Raw genomic sequence first — 19,589 nt, forward strand, 5'->3', positions numbered from 1 at the left:
TTCAGTTATGTTGCATGTTTGGATATTTTCATAATAAAATGTTATGGGTAGGGAACACTATCAGCACAAACCTGAAAAATAGCATTGGTACAAGCAATATTTTTCTAAGTATTTCTTTCAAAATCAATAGGATAAACTTGCCCATAACCTATGTTTTCTAAAATCATTTCTCTTTGAGTACTGTCATGTTTCTTTGTCCTTTGTAATCCTGAAAAGTGAGATAACCACTATGACTCATCACCTTTGGAGAAATCTTTTCTCCAAGAAATAACTCTCCAGCATCTTTAAATAAATGTACGTAAAACTCATAACTAGTTACTCAATAAATATTTACTCTTTAAAGTCACAAGAAAATTAGGGTCTGATGATTAAACCTATGACTTTCCACCCTGTAATTAACAGGAGTGAGTGGTACCATTAGTAGTTTAAATTCTACCCACTAGAGTGCATCCTGTAACTCACAAAGAATAGTGCTGTTGCCTAATATTTTAAAAGGCTATTAATTAAAGAAAACGTATTTAAGTTACTCAAGTTTCTAATATTGTTGTAGGTAAAATATTCTGATCAGATCTCTGGCACATCAGAAAAACTTCTGATCGTTCTCTCATTCCATGAACTTCCTGGGTGTCTGCACTACAGGAGGCACTATCCTGGGTGAACTAAACACACATGGTCCTTCTCCTTACTGGGCTAAAGTTCTAGTGGGAGAGCAAATGAGAGCCAGATGCCTTAAAAGGTAATTTTAGATACTGATGAGTTCTATGAAGAAAAGGTATAAACAAGACAACATGAGAGAAAATGATAGCGTAACAGCGGTCGTGTTGGGAGGTGTTAGGGGAGTGAAGGGGGTATTTGGGGTAGGGTGAAAGGGGTTCTACCTTAGGCAAGAGGGCCAAGGAATGAAATTTTCCCCAAAGAGAAGAATCCAAGGGGAACCCTGAATACTAAGGAGAGACCAGATTTTGATGAAGAAGATTCCACTCAGAGAGAACATTGCATGCAAGGGCACTCTAGAAGACAGAATAGGTTGGCACGTTCACGGAGCTTGAGGGAGGTCCCCAAGGGAACTCAGCAGAAGAGGGGCTGGGAGAGGCAGGCGTGGCCAGGACCGTTCAATGGCCTTGCCAATGAATTCTGATTTCATTGTAAATAAAGTCAGAAATCATGGAGGATGATAAGTTCTCTGCAATAACGAACTGAACTTCCAGGATTAATATCGGTTGCTTTAATGTATACATTCTATAGACTGCAAAACAATCCCAGGGTTAGAGAAAATAACCTGGCTACTGGGATGCTGGAATGTCTGTGGTGATGCTGCTAATAGCTGCTGTGGCTACACAATGATAACTAGAAAAAACAATTAATGGGCTTTGGTGTGTGTTCAGAATTGGGACACATGTTTTACAGGCCGTTCCTTCCTCAAGCCCCACGAGCTGGGGCAGTCACTGCTTTCATCTTACAGTGGATGATCTGGAAGCTCAGAGACAGAAATGACCTTCCCTAAGTCACACAGTGATCAAGAGGCAGAGTGAGGACTTGAACCTGGATCCAGGAAGTCCCACAGACCATTTTCTTCACCAATGAATCGAGTGGCCCATAAACGACAAGCCCTTTGGACGGCATGCTGGGGAATGCCAGAAAGACAGTATCTGTAATCGACTGATTGCTGAAGACAGGTGTCATTCTCTGGCTCATCTTCTCCTAGCCCATCCTAACCCAACTAGATGCACACACACACAGGGAGAGGAGACGAAGAGAAGCTATAAAAAGAAGAAAAACATAGCTGAAAGTTGTTTTCAAGTCAAGTGTATCTATCAGCTTTTCCTGTGGCAACAGCAACATGCTCACAACCTGCCTAGTTCAGAAAAGAAAAAGAGCACACACGTGGCAGTGGGTTAGAGTTCATATTTTCCTTTGTGGCCCACAGTAAACAAGTTATGGTGTTTTATTCCTGTGCACCCATCACCCAAGCCATAGAAGAAAAACATTGTTCCCAAATGTTTTCTTACTGCAGTGCCTTTGTGCGCCAGTGATTGCTGTAATTTAACCTCCATAATAAAACAGAATCATCACTGGATGACAATTTATAGTACAGTTTCAGAACTGTTTACTTCTTCTACAGTACTGCATAGTGATTAAGATTTACTGGTGTTGTCTGTCCTCGGGGAGCACTCACACAGCCCTGCCAACAGCCATCGAGCCAGACAAGTAAGGCGCTCACTTAAGGCACCTAAACATTTTGGATGCAAGTGTCAGCCTGTGTCTTAATAACCAAAAAGAGGTGTCCATGGCTTGATCTACCCCTGTGGACAATGAAATGAACTATAAAGCATTCCAGGTGACTCAGCCGCCTCCCGTGGAGTTGTGCATCTTTCTGATAAATCACTTTGAAGATACACACATGGAATGCCAGCGTAACCACCTACTGTAAGAAGGGAGGGTGAAGATGCTGTTTGAAATGAGGCTATTTGACCAGCTGGCTTATTAATGGGGAGAAGAAGGGAATGGCATCGGGGTAATGCAGTGAAAGACACAAAGAAAGAAATGAAGTGAAAAGACATGGAACTTTAGAGGCATGAAATCAAGTATCAGGAGTGGCAAAGGGGCGGCATCAATAAATCCCCCTCCACTGGAAAAGGACCAGTCTAGTCTTCTCAATAGGGCCTACAACTACTGTGGGACAACTCAGTTTTCTACTAATGTAGAGACAGCAGAACTTAAGCAATGCAGGTATTAATAAGGGTGTTAAAAGTGCATCCAATTTAAAGGAATTCTAAGACAAAGAAGGCTGTGCAGCAATGTCACTGATGGATCTGGACTCTGGAGTTGGACAGACTAGACCTGCATCTGCTCTGCCAAGCTTTCCCTCTGTGACGTTGGACTTGCTCAGTTTCCTCCTCTGTCAAAAGGAGGTAATAACACCACCTACCTTGTGAGGTTGTTGAGAAAATGGAATGGAAAGATGTGTCTTAGGCACAAGGTGGGAAGCCAGGTACAAGGAAAGCAGTTAAGAAAAGTTCACTGTAAATGTTATCTTTCCACCGTTGCACTACTGCTCCAACCTCAGACATCAGCACCCCACCATCACCATTTGCCATATCTGCCTACCACCATGTGTGCGGATTTGTCTGTCTATCTGTCTGTCTATCTATCTATCTATGTCTCGTTCTATGTCTGTGTGCATACAAAAACTTGAGCTATTCATACTCTTAGCACATCATCATCACTGGTCCATGCAAGGCCCCATCTTGATTTATATCTTCTCCTTCAGCCCTGACCTCTACTCTTATTCCCCTCCCCGACTTGCACCCACTCTAATAGATTCAATGGACTCCTTAATGGGGCATGTGTTTATAGAAAATGCACATGGGTGTTTTATATACTTTATATAGATGCTACTGTACTATAAACCTTATGCTATTTCTTATGCATTGTTTCGCTCAAGATCAGTGTGGGCTGCTATGTGATCACTGCTTTTGCAACCACAACCAGCACATTTGAACTGTCCCTTTCCCTAATGATGGGTTCTAGGGAGTCTCTAGCTGCCTTCCAAAACCAGGCCGCAACTGGCCTTCTCACCTCACCTTTACTTACTATGTTTCTTTGAATCAACGTACATAACATATAACTTCCGCTTTAAAGGGAAGTTATACTTGTTATAATGTAAATTTCATATAACATTAAAATTATCAGACAGCTATGAGCATGTGACCCCTGGGCTCCCACAGATACATCACTCCAGTAAGGACCGGCCTGATGCTCACTCACACTGGACACCATCCTGCGTTCCACTGATAGGCTGGGGCCAATGAGCTCAGGCTGCCAATCCAGTCTTCCCCTCTAAACATTCTGTTTAACCTGCAGCTTTTTCCTCTCTCAGAAAAGGAAGGGCAATGAGAGGACTAAGCAGAGCCTTGGAGCCCCTCCCTCTGTGCCCAAGGAAGACACTGCAATGCAGAGCCTGTTCCACCTTCACTTTCCTCTCCTTGTCCGTCTCAGGGACCCTGCCCAGCTGAGGAAGTCAGGCTGTGCAGAGCAGGAGGGCGTCCATGCCCAAGACCATACAGATGGGAGCTCTCCATAAGCCACTGGGGCCGCCCTGCAGACAAGTTTCCTGGGATTCTGAGGAGGCAGAGCTTCTTCTAGGTTACCTCCCTGAGATAGTAGTGTCAGAAGCATTGAAACCAGAAAAACTCCACCTTTTTTTTTTTTTTTTTTTGAGACGGAGTCTTACTGTCGCCAGGCTGTGTAGTACAGTGGTGCGATCTCGGCTCACTGCAAACTCCGCCTCCCAGGTTCAAGCGATTCCCCTGCCTCAGCCTCCTGAGTAGCTGGGACTACAAACGTGCACCACCACAGCTGGTTAATTTTTTGTTATTTTAGTAGAGACAGGGTTTCACCATTTTGGCCAGGATGGTCTAGATCTCCTGACCTCATGATCCGCCCGCCTCGGCCTCCCAAAAGTGTTAGGATTACAGGCGTGAGCCACTGCGCCTGGCTGCAACTCCATCTTACATAGGGGCTGGGTAAAATAAGGCTGAAACCTATTGGGCTGCATTTCCAGACAGTCAGGCATTCTAAGTCACAAGATGAGATAGGAGGTCGGCATAAGATACAGGTCATAAAGACCTTGCTGATAAAACAGGTGACAGTAAAGAAGCCGGCCGAAACCCACCAAAACCAAAACGGCAACGGGAGTGACCTCTGGTCATCTTCACTGCTACAATCCCACCAGCACCATAACAGTTTAAAAATCCCATGGCAATGTCAGGAAGTTACCCTTTATGGTCTAAAAAGGGGAGGCATGAATAATCCACCTCTTGTTTACCATATCGTCAAGAAATAACAAAAAAATGAGCAACCAGCAGCCCTTGGAGCTGCTCTGCCTATGGAGTAGCCATTCTTTATTCCTTTACTTTCTTAATAAACTTGCTTTCACTTTACTTTATGGACTCGCCCTGAATTCTTTCTTGAGCGAGATCCAAGAACCCTCTCTTGGGATCTGGATCGGGACCCCTGTCCTGTAATAGTAGTATTTGCCATAGCTGAATTTTTAAAACCTCTTCAAATATTCCTATTAAGTGTTCTATCATATCCATACTTTCTGTATGATATTAATAATCAGACCAAGAATAACAGTAACTAGTCTTTCGGAAGTAGAACTATGTGCCAGGCACTGGGCTAAAACACTTTACATCAATGTTCTCATTTGACCCTCAAAATAACTCCATTAAGTAGGTATTCTAACCCTCATCTTAGAGTTAAAGTTCTTAAAGCTTAGGGAGTTTAAGTAAATTGGGCAAGACTATTCAGCTATTAAATGACTGTGACAGGATCTGAGCTGAGCGAGTTTGGTGCCCGAACCAGAGCGTGTTTCTGCTATGCTGGTTGTCAAAGGCACTATTTACATATACAAATAAAATTAAATGACCATTTACAAAGTGTTTGCCATGTAACTCGTGGGCTCATGCCAGGCCCATGTTTGCTCATTTGATCCTCACGTTAGTTTTGAGGTCACTTGTGTGACTGCTTCCATCTCAAGGAGGGAGCGTGTGACCTGGGCTCAGGGCTAGTCTGACGGAACCAGCCTCAAATCCATTCTTGCCATATCCAGAGAGTCACAATCCCTGCCACATGAGAACATGTCCATTTCACAGACAAGAAAACTGAGACTCAGGGAGGTTCAGGTCTCACTGTCAGTGGATAATGGCTATCCTCAGGTCTCACTAGCTCCAAAGCCCAGTTCACTCCTTCCAAAGTGAACCTGTTTCCCAAGAGATGACTGAACATCTAAGTGAATCAAAGTCTGCATACAAAATAGCCTATAATCCCAGCACTTTGAGAGGCCAAGGTGGGTGGATCACTTGAGGTCAGGAGTCAAGACCAGCCTGGCCAACATGGTGAAACCCCGTCTCTACTGAAAATACAAAAATTAGCTGGGCGTGGTGGCGAGCGCCTGTAATCCCAGCTACTTAGGAGGCTGAGGCATGAGAATTGCTTGAACCCGGGAGGCAGAGGTTGCAGTGAGCCAAGATCGCACTACTGCACTCCAGCTAGCAGAGTGAGACTCTGTCTCAAAATAAAATAAAATAAAATAAAATAAAATAAAATAAGTCTACACATAAAACAAATGGCATGGGCAAAGTCCCTGCACTTCCACTTCTACAAGAGGAAGTAATTCCCAAGGCTAGCCTTCTTAAATTGCTGGGGCCAATGAAGCAGGCGAAGACAGCGTGCTTGGAGAGCCACAGCCGTTGCTGAAAGTGAGCAAATTATGCACTGTCTCCTTATAACTGCCTTCAGAAAGGTGAGACCCAATGGGACACAAGCTCAGAAAACTAACAGGCGACTTTCCCCCTTGGCCTGGCTCCTACGAGGTCCCCTCCACCTACGAACTGTCCAAATGTTGGGGGAGATTCCCTAAACAGGACAATCCTGAACTGGTCCATCTGCTAAATGTAGCTGAAAATTAAAAAGCAGGCTCTTTGCTTCCATTAAACGCAGGCTTCTCGGGCTTTCTCCCAGCACAATAGAAGCGGCTGCACTTCCCAGCACCCTCTTCCTGAATGCTGCCCGGGGGGCTTCACTCTAGGTGGGCTGTATAAAAGATTTGTGCTCTCCAGTCTCCAGAGCACATCTGGCTGGAAGAGAGGAACAGGCAACAAAGGAGCCATCTCAGGGCACCGCAGCCTCTGATCACTGAGAAGGCGACATACTTTCTAAGGGTGGGTAGGTGCATATAAATCAACACCCAGAGAAAAGTGGGGAACATGGCAGCTTTTCCCTAGACACAAAGGGAAAGGGAGGCGGCCAATGAGCAGTGCAGACACAGAAATGCAAACCCTGCCGCAACTTCCTGTATTCTTAAAATGACACCCGAACTCTTCCAGTGAATGCCTAGCACCCACCAAGCCAGGTGTGTGAAGTGCTGGGGGAAACTTGGGGAGCAGAGTAAAATGGATGAACCACTGGCCTGGGAGGTGGTGAGGAAGACATTCAAATAAACACACGAATCAACCACCTCTATTCCACCACACCAGGCCCCTCACAGCAGGGAAAAAACACCCTTGTCTTGCTCTCTCCTCTCCAAACCCTCTCTCCACTCCATCCTCCTCTCAATGCCTTCAACTGGTCCCACATTCTACTTCCTCTCCAGCTTCACACGTGCTGTTCCTTCTGCTTCTGCCACCTCCCAGGACCTGGTGTATGTTTGGCTTCACTCCCTGGGTTCCCTGGGTGGCACGGCCAGGACTCCCGATTTCAAAGCCTTCCTGTCTCCCCTAATAGCACACAAACTCCATGTGGGGAGGGAGCCAGCTGTAAATCTAGATCTTAACAGTAGCCAACCCAAAGACCCCAGGCTGATATAACTTATAGCCCACAAAGCAGACAGGTGGTCAAGGAAAGACGGGGCAGGTGAGGTGAGCATGCTTCCCCACCCCACACACAGGCCTTGGACGAATGAAGGTAGCTCAGGACAGGAAGAGAAGACACATAAATTGCAACCCTACTCTCAAGCTTTTATTTTCTCCTCTTTGAAATGACAGGAATTCTCAAAGAAATAAGCACTTCATCCCACTCCCAAAAGGCATTAGTTCAAAGCATCACTCTCCCATCCAATTCTCAGCTGTGGTTACCAGATAAATCAGAGAACCTGAACTTGATTTACACATCGGATGTGTTTCAAAATGGCACATAAGTAAATACACATGCATGCTCACGTGTCCTATACATATGTGAATTATATCTCAGTAAAGCTGCTTAAAAATTGCGAGGGTAGCTGGGTGCTATGTTTCAAGGTTGTGCCAATAATTAAATAACTGCTTTTTAAATGCTAACAACTCAGTTATTAAGACAAGTTGTACACACGACAAACATCAGAGAGGAGACGTGAGAATCCAATTTAAAATCATTGACTATGCAAATGTGAAATTTCAAAATATGTAAATGCACCACACTGTGATAAAAAGGAAGGATACATGGGGCTAATTTCTTCCTGTTAATTCTGCTAAAATAACCCCTTTATTGTCCCGTTCCTGCCATGGTGAGCTCTTTGTGTTGTTGTTGATGAAGGCTTAATGCTCTTTTTTTCTAGAACGAAGTTTAATGAATTATTTTTTCTATAAGGTGCCTGCGCAGAGAGATAAGTGCCACATATTCAAATGTAGCCACTCTGAGCATTTTTATTCCCCTTCTCCACGTGACCAATACTGTCTCAGTCCATGCTATAGGAAAGTGTATGCTGGGGACCAGGGTGGATTGAGGGAGGGAGGGGATAGCTCTGATTTTCATTTGCTGATTCTATGAATGGGACTAGACTGGGAATTATTCACATGAATCAAACCGTTTTGAGATTGGGAGAAAACAGACAACAAAACAAATCGAACTTTTTATAGGTGAGCGCTGAACTAGAGCTAAACATCCTCAAATCTTAAAGGTGAAGAAAATCTCAGTCTCATTTGGTAGTTCAGGAACTTTAAAAAAGAAAGATTCCACATCCCCTTATAGTGCACATTCTTACCTTAAATCCTTTGAATGGTCTTTCCCCTGCACCCAGCCAAGAATTTTTTAAAGCCAACTTCACAAGCATCACTTAAATGAGATAATATATGCAAAGCATAGCATAGTGTCTTGGCAAGCAAGAAGCATTCAGTAATGTGATGATCATGATGACAACAGAGATGTTATCAGTGATGAAAACAATGGCAATGACTCCAGCTGGCTTTCTGTGGGGGAATTATGAAAGCTGTAAGTATGCTGCCTACTTCACATACACAAAGACTCTGCTAACCCTAATCTGATTAATGCAGGGGTTGCAAACTCCATGTTCCCTACGGCCAGAGTAGCAAATAAACGACTAGGGAGCTGCATGGAAATCAACCAACGGAGACATTCATGCTGATGCTGATTGCTGTTCTATGGACATGGAGGCCCAGGATGGCTACACTTCTCCATTTTCCAAGATTTAAATCTGGATATTTTAATATCACTTCATATTTTTATATGTGATTTCATTTTTCCCCCTTAAAGCCCATACAGACCAATTAAAAGGTATCTACAACCAGGATTGGCCTGGGGGACACAGGTTTACAATTCTGATGCGATTAATTCTTTTTTATTTCCCCATCTCCAATGATGAAATTCCCATGAAAACGAATGCTCACGTGTCAACCTCCAACCCCCACACTGCTGCCCATCTCCTCCATTATGAACACATGTGTACTGAACATACTTCCCTAGAATAAAAATCATCTCTACCAAATCTGGTCTCAGAGGCCAACCCTAATTCCCCCGTGTGGACCACAGCAAGCTGATGCACTGTCCCCAGACCATGGCCACAGTGACTGCAATGACAGACTCCCAGCACATCAAGGGAGTGGATCCACTTAGCCCTTTGAAGGGAAGTCCTCTTGGAGACAGGCTGCCAGGCTCAAAAGGCATCCTAACAGAGGCGACCCACTGGCTGGCCAAGAGGCTGCCTGCAGGGCTCCGCTCCCCTATGAGTCTGACTGTGCTCCAGTCGGACTGGAGCTGCTTCCATCATCTCTGTGCAGCTGGTCCCCATCTATTCATCGCTGGCTAAAAGTGACAAGAGTCAGGATCTTTGCCCAGCCTAGAATTTTTACTAAGGTAACTCCTGTATTAGTCAAATCAGGGCCGCAACCTGGGTTAGGGTTAGCAGTCTTCGAGTGTCTGCAGAGACACCTGCTAGAGGTAAGAAGACTCCTGCTCATTGGCTGGAGTGGGGCTGTCTATGAGCAACTCCAACCGTGACCCTGGATGAGGAGTCTGCTTTCTGACATCCATCAACAGCTCTGCAGAGGTACTAGAGAAGTTCCTCTCTATAAATCCCATCAAACAGCCACACGAAATGCTCCAGAGTCACTGAGTGCAGTGTGGTGAGGCTCTCTAAGTATATTCCCAAGGATTTGATTTTCCTTCCCAAGTGACACACACACACACACACACACACACAAATCAATTAAAAAGCACACAAGAACAAAAAATCCACACTTACTCCTGATAGTACAAAGCCTTGCATGTTCATCTGTTCAGGCTGCCAGTAAGCCTGGGATGTGCAATAAATGATATCCCAGCTGATTTTTAACAAAGATTCTGATTACTCGCAAGGGCTGTCATCTCTCCACTGAATGCAGTGTAAATGAAATGCCAATGAATTCCTAACTATCTTTTCATTTTCCCCCTCATAACCTAATTTAGAAAATGTAAATAATCTCACTCTGTTTGCAGGACCAGCTGCTCCTCACCTCCATATGGGAAACTGAGTAAAGACCAAAAAAGTACAACCAATGCCACCAACACATCCCTAGTTAAACAGACTAAATATGCATTCAAAATATTTCTGAAACCCTTTAATTTGTTGCTGGTAATTTATAAAATTATAGACAGTGGTCTTTTATTATCATTATTATTATTATTATTATGGCTTTCTTCTGTCATTTGGATCTATTGATGGTAACGCATCAGTAATTCACCCATCATAATTTCCTCCCACCCACAAACCTTTTAAGATTGCTTTTGCCTGGCCTGAGTATAAATTAAGAGGCATTGTTTTCTACCTGGCCTGGTGTAGAACAACAACATAATACTCTGAAAAATAAGAACTGGGACCAACATCTTGGTGCCATGTTGCTGTGTCAGGTTCATTCACTTGGAGCCGACAGTGGAGGATTCTGGAAAGTCCATGAACCCCACAGTTGCTTTGCAGTTGGGCTCTAATACTTTCTTTTCCCCTTTATCACTCAGGAGTTCTCTGGCCAAAGGGAAGGGGTGTAGCCCATACCATCCATATCACCCTCACTTTAAGTTATCCTGACCCCAAGACAAAGGCCTGTAAGTCAATCCACAAACATTTACTGAGCACTTAACTATAGTTTGAAGCACTGTAGTAGGCACTGGGGCCAGAGTAAAGGCAAGTTGGGACAAGAAAAGAAATAGTACACTTAAACAAGGGGAAAGAGTATTACCAGGCAATGTATGAAAATAAAAAATAAAAATGAAGAAGAAATGGCTAATACACATGTAAAAAGATGGTCAACTTAACTACACGGTACCTTTCAGAGAAGTCAATCAAAGTGACCCTGGTGCTCAGTCTGGGTGCTCAGACAACGAGCCAGCTGGGAACAGGGCCCTTTCCCAGTGAGAGGGGCTGCACCAAGCTCAAATTCTCTTGCAACTACTGACTTTCTCCCACAGGAGTGGGGAGGCTGAAACACCCTGGGCACCACAGTCCCCAGGTACTGAGCCGCCGATGCTCCCAGCTGATTCCTCCAAACAGCTGGCACCCCAAAGTCAGGAAGCTTGGTGCTAGTTAGCCGTCCCTCCTCCCCAGGACTGTTCCTATGATACACTCCAGAAAGGGAGGAAAAGGGGAGGGCCCCTCCAAGAATGTCCAGCAGAGTGCCTACACCCACATTCCTCTCTGTGGGAGGATGGGGATCAGCACCTGGGCCATCTCTCTGTTTTGGCAAGCCCATGCTCTGTGTGACATGGTGTAATTTCCTCAAACCCTGGTGCAGGACAGATGAGGAGCCGGAGGGACCCACTGTGCCAAACAGTGAGTAATTAAAGAAAATAACTTAAGGCCAGGCATGGTGGCTCATGCCTGTAATCCCAGCACTTTGGGAGGCCGAGATGGGCAGATCACCTGAGGTCAGGAGTTCGAGACCATCCCGACCAACATGGTGAAATCCCATCTCTACTAAAAATACAAAAATTAGCCGGGCGTGGTAGTGGATGCCTGTAATCCCAGCTACTCGGGGGGCTGAGGCAGGAGAGTTGCTTGAACCCTGGAGGCGGAGGTGGCAGTGAGCCAAGATCGGGCTATTGCACTCCAGCCTGGGCAACAAGACTGAAACTGCGTCTCAAAACCAAACAAACAAACAAACAAAAAAACAAACAAAACAAAACAAACCTTGAGATACTATAGTTGGCCAAAAGACTAATAATAGTCAAATACTAGGGAGGACAATGCGGAAATAGTTCCCCTCCAACCACACAGGTGGGAACACAGGCAGGCATAGCATTGTCTGTAGGACAATCTGGCAAGATACACCCAAAGCCTTAATTTCAATTCTAGGAATACATCCTAATAAATGCATCAAATAAATGGACAAAAGCTTCTTTGCAAGAGAGTTTATCATATTATTGCTTATAACAGTGAAATACTACGGATGCCATCAGTGTTCACTAAGAGAGAGCTGCTTGACTGGAACATCCAAAAAGCAGTCGTGAAAAATAATAGAAATCTACATTCATTGACATGTCCACAACATGTAATTTTTTAAAAAGCTTGTTACAAGAAAGAATAATCCAATGTTTTAGAAGTTTATATACACCCACATATATCTATATACTCATGCACAAACAGAAAAAAAAAACCTATAAGGACAGAAACTAAGATGCTGAAAAACGAAAGGTACTGAGAGACATTAAGTACCGTTTGATGCTTACTTCTTCAGGCTGTGATCTTTCCTCTCCCCTTTTTCATTTTCTGCACATTCTCTTTTCTTTTACGATGAATATGTATTACTTTTATAACCAGTAAAAACAAAAACCATTAAAAAACACATGGGTGCTTCTACGGTAGACATAGAAAACACGAAACTAAACTTCCATAAAGCTCTGCAAATGGAAAGCGTTTAGTCCAATTATTTGGGAAAGAGACAAATAACCATGAAGTTGAGGAAGGTTTCGTACAATGGTTCTACCCCCAGTGAAGAATGCTTTCTACAGGCCAACACCCCCAGAATAAGCAGGAAAGTTAGGATACGGTCCACCAAGTCAAGCCAACTTCAAAGATGTGAGGCTGATGGAAAACTGAGAGCTTGAGGAGAGAAGACGTGAAATTGCACATACAAGTCGTCCAGCGGTTCCCCTTCCTTCCCTTTGGTGGTAAGCATATACCCCCAAGGGGGTAGACAAGTTGTTCCCTCTCAGTGTGGGAGGGACAGCAGTCTTCTGGGCCTACCTGTGAGGCTCAGGTTGGCTCAAACTGAAGTATGTTAGCGGAAACCCCGGGCCCATTTGGGGTGAAACCCACGAAGACCACGCAGTTCCAGGTGGTTTTGTTCTCAGCCATTAACCAAAGATGGTTCGCTGACCTCATCAAAACTGGTGAATACAGATTGCTGCTCTTTTGTAAGATTCTTCTGGTTTGAGGTTTTTGCTCTAAATTTCCTTACATATATATGTACGATTTTGCAAGCAACCCAGTTTACCTAAAAAAGGGGACAAATAGACCACAAGATACATCAACATAAAAAATTAATAGTCTCCTCCCTCTGTGACTCAAAACAGAAAACATTATTTTTTTCTGAAACAAATGTACTGCTCTTTCACAGTACAAGCTCTGAAATTCTGAGATGAGATCAGAAATGAAAACAAGACAGAAAACAAAAATCTTTTAGATCTATACAGCCATATATACCTCCACTGCCTGAGAACTTAGAGTGATCCTGGCACTGTTAGGCTATATTCAGTTCCTAAAACCTCCACAACTCATTTTAGACTTAACATGTAAAGAAAATAATCAGTTCTGTCTTAAGAACCTTTCCTTAACTTACAAATGGATAAACAGAATCAATTATTTCATTTCCAATGTAATCCTTTAGAAAGTATGCCTCAAACACAATTTTCACAATGTCTATAGATCAGATGAGTTTTTAAACCAGAAGTATTCATATACTCCCTATAGATATTAATTCCTTATACAGCTTATATTTGGGGGATGGAGTATGCTTTACTTGGGTGCATCTTGCTCTTCATGCCTCACTGTATATATTCCCATAAAAACATTGATGTATGTTATAGTCATACATATGTAGACAGGCGCCAGTCAAAAAACATTTAAAGAAAGTTGCTTTAATAGTACCCTCTAGCTCTTTGGAAGATTGGCGTAAATCTCTTCTGCAGAGAGAAAAATCCATTTTTCTGAGAAGGTAAATGTTTATTAAATGCAAATACTGATATTCGTTTCCTAGGAAAAATGTCTTGCTGCATGTGGAATTTCTCGATAAAAAGCTTTCAAGTCCCAGGTTTCTCCAGATAAACCCCTATCGGTGAACTGATGCGTGAATGCACTGAAATTGAATTACTGTACAACAGCAATTACTTTCCACAGTACAGCTATAATGGGAATCAGTTCCACAATGAACAGCAGGTTACTATAGGAAGGGGGGAAAACTTAATATAAAATCTAGTCTCCTTTAGCTCTTCCCAACAAGCAAAGGTATGTATTTTTAAGCAAAACACTCTTTTTGAGGGCTTGATTTATCATTTTATCTATGTAAATCAAAAAATTAGTGAAACAAGATTAAGTTTATTTACAGGTGTGAGTTTCAGGGTGCTTTCAAAATTTATTAAATATCTTACCCAAGGTTTGAAAACAATTGGCTCATCATGGAGCGGGTCTAGCTACAACTTGTGTTTTATATCTCTTCACATTCCCCATTAGAGTTCATTCTTCTAGACATGTCTAATTAATTGTAATGTTTTGCTTGAAATGCTACCACAACAGATAGTATCCTATAATCCCCCCAGTATTCCTCCCCTCTCTGAAACCTGTTAAAGTTTGTGGAGGTCTGAAGTCTGCATAGGCTGACATTTAAGGTCCTCTGAATCAGTGTCTGGCCCTGAAACCAGGAATACCTAGGAAGACCAGAGGAGGTTCTAAGTCCAGCTCAAATCAGTGTGATGAAGGCAGTGCCCACCCCAGAGCTGTTCAGTGCAACCAAAGGCAAAATCCACTCTAAGGAATTCACCTTTAGAAAATCATCCTGGAGAATACTAGTATAAAATCATAAATTCACCAAAGTCTTTTTGTCATTTCCTGGTTTACCTGCTTTTCTCTTGTGCTGCTCATCTCAGTTATATGTACCACACCAAAATTACAGGATCATGACATCCCCCTGATTGTGATGGAATTGGTCCTCAAAGTATATCCTTACAATCAGAGATGTCCGTGGTTACGCAGTTACTTCCTACTGATTCTCTTCCCACCGCACATTTGGCTGTGCCTGCTCAGAGTTCCCTGGAGCCCCAGATAATGCTTGCAGTTGATTGATAGTTTGTGCTACTCCCCCTGAAGGGCTGGATTTTAAAGACAAAGGAAAGGCTGGGGGCAGCCTGTCCATATAACCAAGGTCATGCAATATAACCCTTCTGCCTTCTCCCTCCCCTCAAATCAGGGTACATTTCTCAACATCAGCAACTCAGGAGAAAGGGGAGTGGTGTCAAATTTGCCTTCCATCAATATCAAAGATGAGCTCTGACTTGTGACACAGACAAGCATTTCTAGGTGTCACTTAGGAATGGTCTGATGGGAATCCATAGTTGGCAGAGGACTGATGCATATCCTTTCCTCCATGTCCAACATGTGAAATATCTCCTTTGAAATGTTAATGAACTGAAAGCAAATGGACTCCATTTCTTGTCCATTCGTAGGGACTTAAAACTTGACAAACTGCTTAGCAATATTAATTGAGGGCTTGGTAGCATAAATATGTCTGAACAATGAAGGTGAGAGATGGTGCCTTGGGCACAACTGCTATACACAAAAGCAAGCAGGAGCATGGCCGTATCAAATAACCTATAGCTAGCCTCTGCATGGGTGTGAAAAAATTACTTAAACCACCAATGGCATTAAAAAGAGCTAGAAAATATTAGTTAAGGAATGCTACCATAATGATGGCACCATTATGTTAATGGAAATTACTGAAGCTAAGGTTATTTATAATTTGCTAGCCTGAAAAAAAAGTTACATATAGTCCATTACCAATGAGATGACAGGGGTTATGTAATGGGCAGGCCACTTTAGGTTTCACATTTACTTCAGACATCTGACGGGGAGAAAATAGGACTTTCTGTGATAGGATAATTGCATAGTGGAGAGTAATTCAAATAGGAGATGAGGATGATAAAATCACTCTGATTCAACTAATCACTGGGAAAAGTGATGGAGAAAAATGATGAAATCAAGCCAGAAGAGACAGAGAAAAAGATCAACATTGTTTAACAGGCAGGAGATGACAGGCTACATTAAAGGACGAGGTTATTGTAGTACTCCATTTTTTTTTCCCCCAGCACTAACTGAACCTAGTTTCACAGACTAAAGGTGTTGTTATCGTAGCTTCCTAAATTGCTACTGCCCAACTCATAAATATTTTATATACATCAATGGAAATGTTAATAAATCAGGGTTGTTTGTGAACCAGGTTTCTCCTACACATGTCCCTGGAGTCACCACTGATTGACACTATGAAAACACAAGGTGGGGCACCTGAACCTGGGACCCAACTCCAACTGCTGGGGGAGGGGGATGGGGGCTTGGAAATGGAAGATTCCTAGGCATGGCGCATCAGAGTGATAGGGCCAAACCTAAAATCTGTTCTGTTCCTGAGCTATCAGAAAACAGCGGGGTGAGGGCCGGGCACGGTGGCTCACACCTGTAATCCCAGCACTTTGGGAGGCCGAGGCGAGCAGATCACGAGGTCAGGAGATCGAGACCATCCTGGCTAACACAGTGAAACCCCATCTCTACTAAAAATACAAACGGGTCCTGTATCCCACTACTGGGGAGGCTGAGGCAGAGGGCTGAACTGGGGACTTGCGTGACCAGATCCCACTTCACCACACCTGGACAGACAAACTCTGTCTCAAAAAAAAAAAAAAAAAAAAAAAAAAGGAGAAGAGGGAGGAGAGGGAGGGAGGAGGGAGGAGGGAGGAGGAGGAGGGAGGGAGGAGGGGAGAAGAGAAGAGAAGAGAAGAGAAGAGAAGAGAAGAGAAGAGAAGAGAAGAGAAGAGAAGCGAAGCGAAGCGAAGCGAAGCGAAGCGAGGGGGGTGGGGTCACTGCCCAGTGGGTGGCATGGGAAAGGACCCCACCTTGACTCACAGTGGTGTGTTTCAGTGCAAGGCTACAAATAATGACTCCACTGCAAACCCACGGGCAAATTTGGACCTGAGGTCTTTGCTCTTCAAATGTTCACAAATCTCACAGGCAAACAGCAACTTTTCCTAACGGAGAATCAAGGTATCATTAAACTAGGAAAAGAGTCACACTCACTGCTTCCCTGGCCTCCAAAGGGACATCTCATTCCAAATGGCATATGGGTCCTGAGTGTTAACAAGAGAGCCACATGGCTCACAGTGAGGACAAGGCCCATCTCTACCGTCCCCAGACTAAACCCCTATGTGACATACAAATTCTCCTTAAAGACAGGCATGGGGAAATCCACATAACACTGGACCAATTAACCAAGATGTTACAGGCTCGAGCATCAAGCATGATTACAGAAGGCCTGTGCATTTATTTTCAAATATATAGAATACACATTGCAAGGAATCTGGCTGCCTTTTTTCTGGGAACATTTCAATTTAAACAGAGCAACTTATTTTTTCTTCTCAAAGGAACTACACCCACCATACCAAATCGTCTTTTTTTTTTATCTTCACTAATTTAACACAAAAAGGTTTTAAAATCAGGCAATACGAAGATGCTAAACCCAGTTCATGTTCCCTCCTGTCTTTATCCAGGTGCTTCCTAAAGCTACAAGACTACCTCCTATCAGATGTTCACAGGTTGGAAGGCCCTTTAACCAGCTGTAACAGCAAACGTTTACTGAACATTTACTGTTTGCCAGACACTGAGCTAAACAAACACCTTACATAGATACAGAGGTGCTGCAACCCCACCACCTAGGTATAAAAATTAACTCTGCTGAGCCTCGCCCACGTGACCTGGGCAAATGGCTTCACCCTGCCAAGCCTGTTTGGTCATTTCTAAGACAACATTAATAACAGTGTCTCACTCCTAGTGTTGATGCAAGAATGAGATTACATACATAAAGTGATTAGCATAGGGGCTGGTGCATCTGAACTCAGTAAGTGTAAGCACGTATTTATTAAATCATTGACTTCTCGTAATGCCGCCAGGCTGGTAAATGAGGAAAAAGAGATTCACAGGGGTTACTCAGCTTTGCTCACTGGTCTCCCACCTTGGGGCAGAACTGAGGTTTGGGACAGTTCCACTACTTTCAGAGCCCATGTCTCACTGACCACGTGGGCCCACTGCCTCAAGGAAGTGAGGTCTAGGTTCTGGTGCTGGCTGGACCTCTGTGTCACAGCAGCATGCTGCATGGCCCCCTCCCCCCGCTGCTCCCAATGCTCCCCTAATTCCAGGCACCAGGGCTACTTTGTCAATTGTAGAAGCAGAACCTAAAGATACTTATGTCCTTTTCTCCTCTAAAATTCTGTGATTCACAAAGAAATGCATGCTAAAACAATATGTCCCCCTCTCAAATTGACAATGCTGTTACTAGTATTTTTTTTTTTTTTTTTCCAAGCATTTCAGAAAATAAGCACTTGCACACCACTCCCACTGGAGCAGCTGTGAATTGGCACAACCTTATCTGGACAGAAATGCTTTCATATGCATAAAGAACCTTGAAGATTGCTTCTGAGCCTCTGAACTGTCTTCTGTGTTCCGGAATTCACATTAAGGAAATCCACATACACTCCAGGATACTGAAAGCAAGGAAGCAGTAAAGAATGTGGACTCTGGGGTCATTATGGCTGGAGCTCTCTCTCACTCCTCATGTGACCTCGGAGAAGCTACTCAACTTCTTTCTCTCAGTCTCCTCTCTCGTAAAATGGGGATAACAGTAACATCCACCATAGAGATGTTACAAGGATAATACAAGTGAGTACATATACAGTCCTTAAAGGAACAGTTCACCTGTAGTAGGTGCTTGGCTGGTTGATCCATTATAAATATATAAGAAGATTCACTGCAGCATTATTTATGTCAAAACTTGCAAGTGAGCGAGGTGTGGTGGTACATACCTGTAGCCCCAGCTACTCAGGAGACTGAGGTAGGAGGATCACTAGAGCCCAGGAGTTTGAGACCAGCCTGGGCAACACATCTCTTAAAAACTTTTTTTTTTTTTGAGCCGGAGTCTCACGCTGTCACCCAGGCTGGAGTGCAGTGGCGCGATCTTGGCTCACTGCAACCTCCGCCTCCTGGGTTCAAGCAATTCTCCTGCCTCAGCCTCCCAAGTAGCAGGCACCCACCAAAACACCCGGCTAATTTTTGTATTTTTAGTAGAGACAGGGTTTCACCATGTTAGCCAGGCTGGTCACGAACTCCTGATCTCAGATGATCTGCTTGCCTCGGCCTCCCAAAGTGCTGGGATTACAGGCGTGAGCCACCGCACCCGGCCAATAAAAACTTTCAAATAACTCAGACATCCAAATATATAGGAACAGTTATATCAATTATGACACACTCATAGACTGAAATGTTATGCAACCATTTGAGAAAATCACAAAACACAGTGACACAAGAAAACGCTCAGACTAGAGCTTAGTTAAACCCTAGTGTATCTTTGAATGGTTTTTGGCTGTTACTGAATGCATCATACAGTTACAGGTCCACGTTGTACGGCTGTACAATTAGTGGCGGCTCTGCTGAAGGCATAAATTTACCAGAATAAAACTGGCACAGGAACCCTCTATGAAAAGGGCAGTTTGTGCCCCTAGTGACTGCTTTTCCTGGCTAACCAGACTGTAAA

At 43.7% G+C, this 19,589-nt stretch overlaps 1 protein-coding gene across 1 annotated transcript in view; it reads right to left on the reverse strand.

Annotated features, from left to right (window-relative positions):
* Window positions 1–19,589, reverse strand: part of CACNA2D3 (calcium voltage-gated channel auxiliary subunit alpha2delta 3) — a 961,034-nt gene that overhangs the window by 740,036 nt on the left and 201,409 nt on the right.

Source organism: Hylobates moloch, unplaced genomic scaffold (genome assembly GCF_009828535.3).
Source record: "Hylobates moloch isolate HMO894 unplaced genomic scaffold, HMol_V3 SCAFFOLD_8, whole genome shotgun sequence".
NCBI lineage: Eukaryota > Metazoa > Chordata > Mammalia > Primates > Hylobatidae > Hylobates > Hylobates moloch.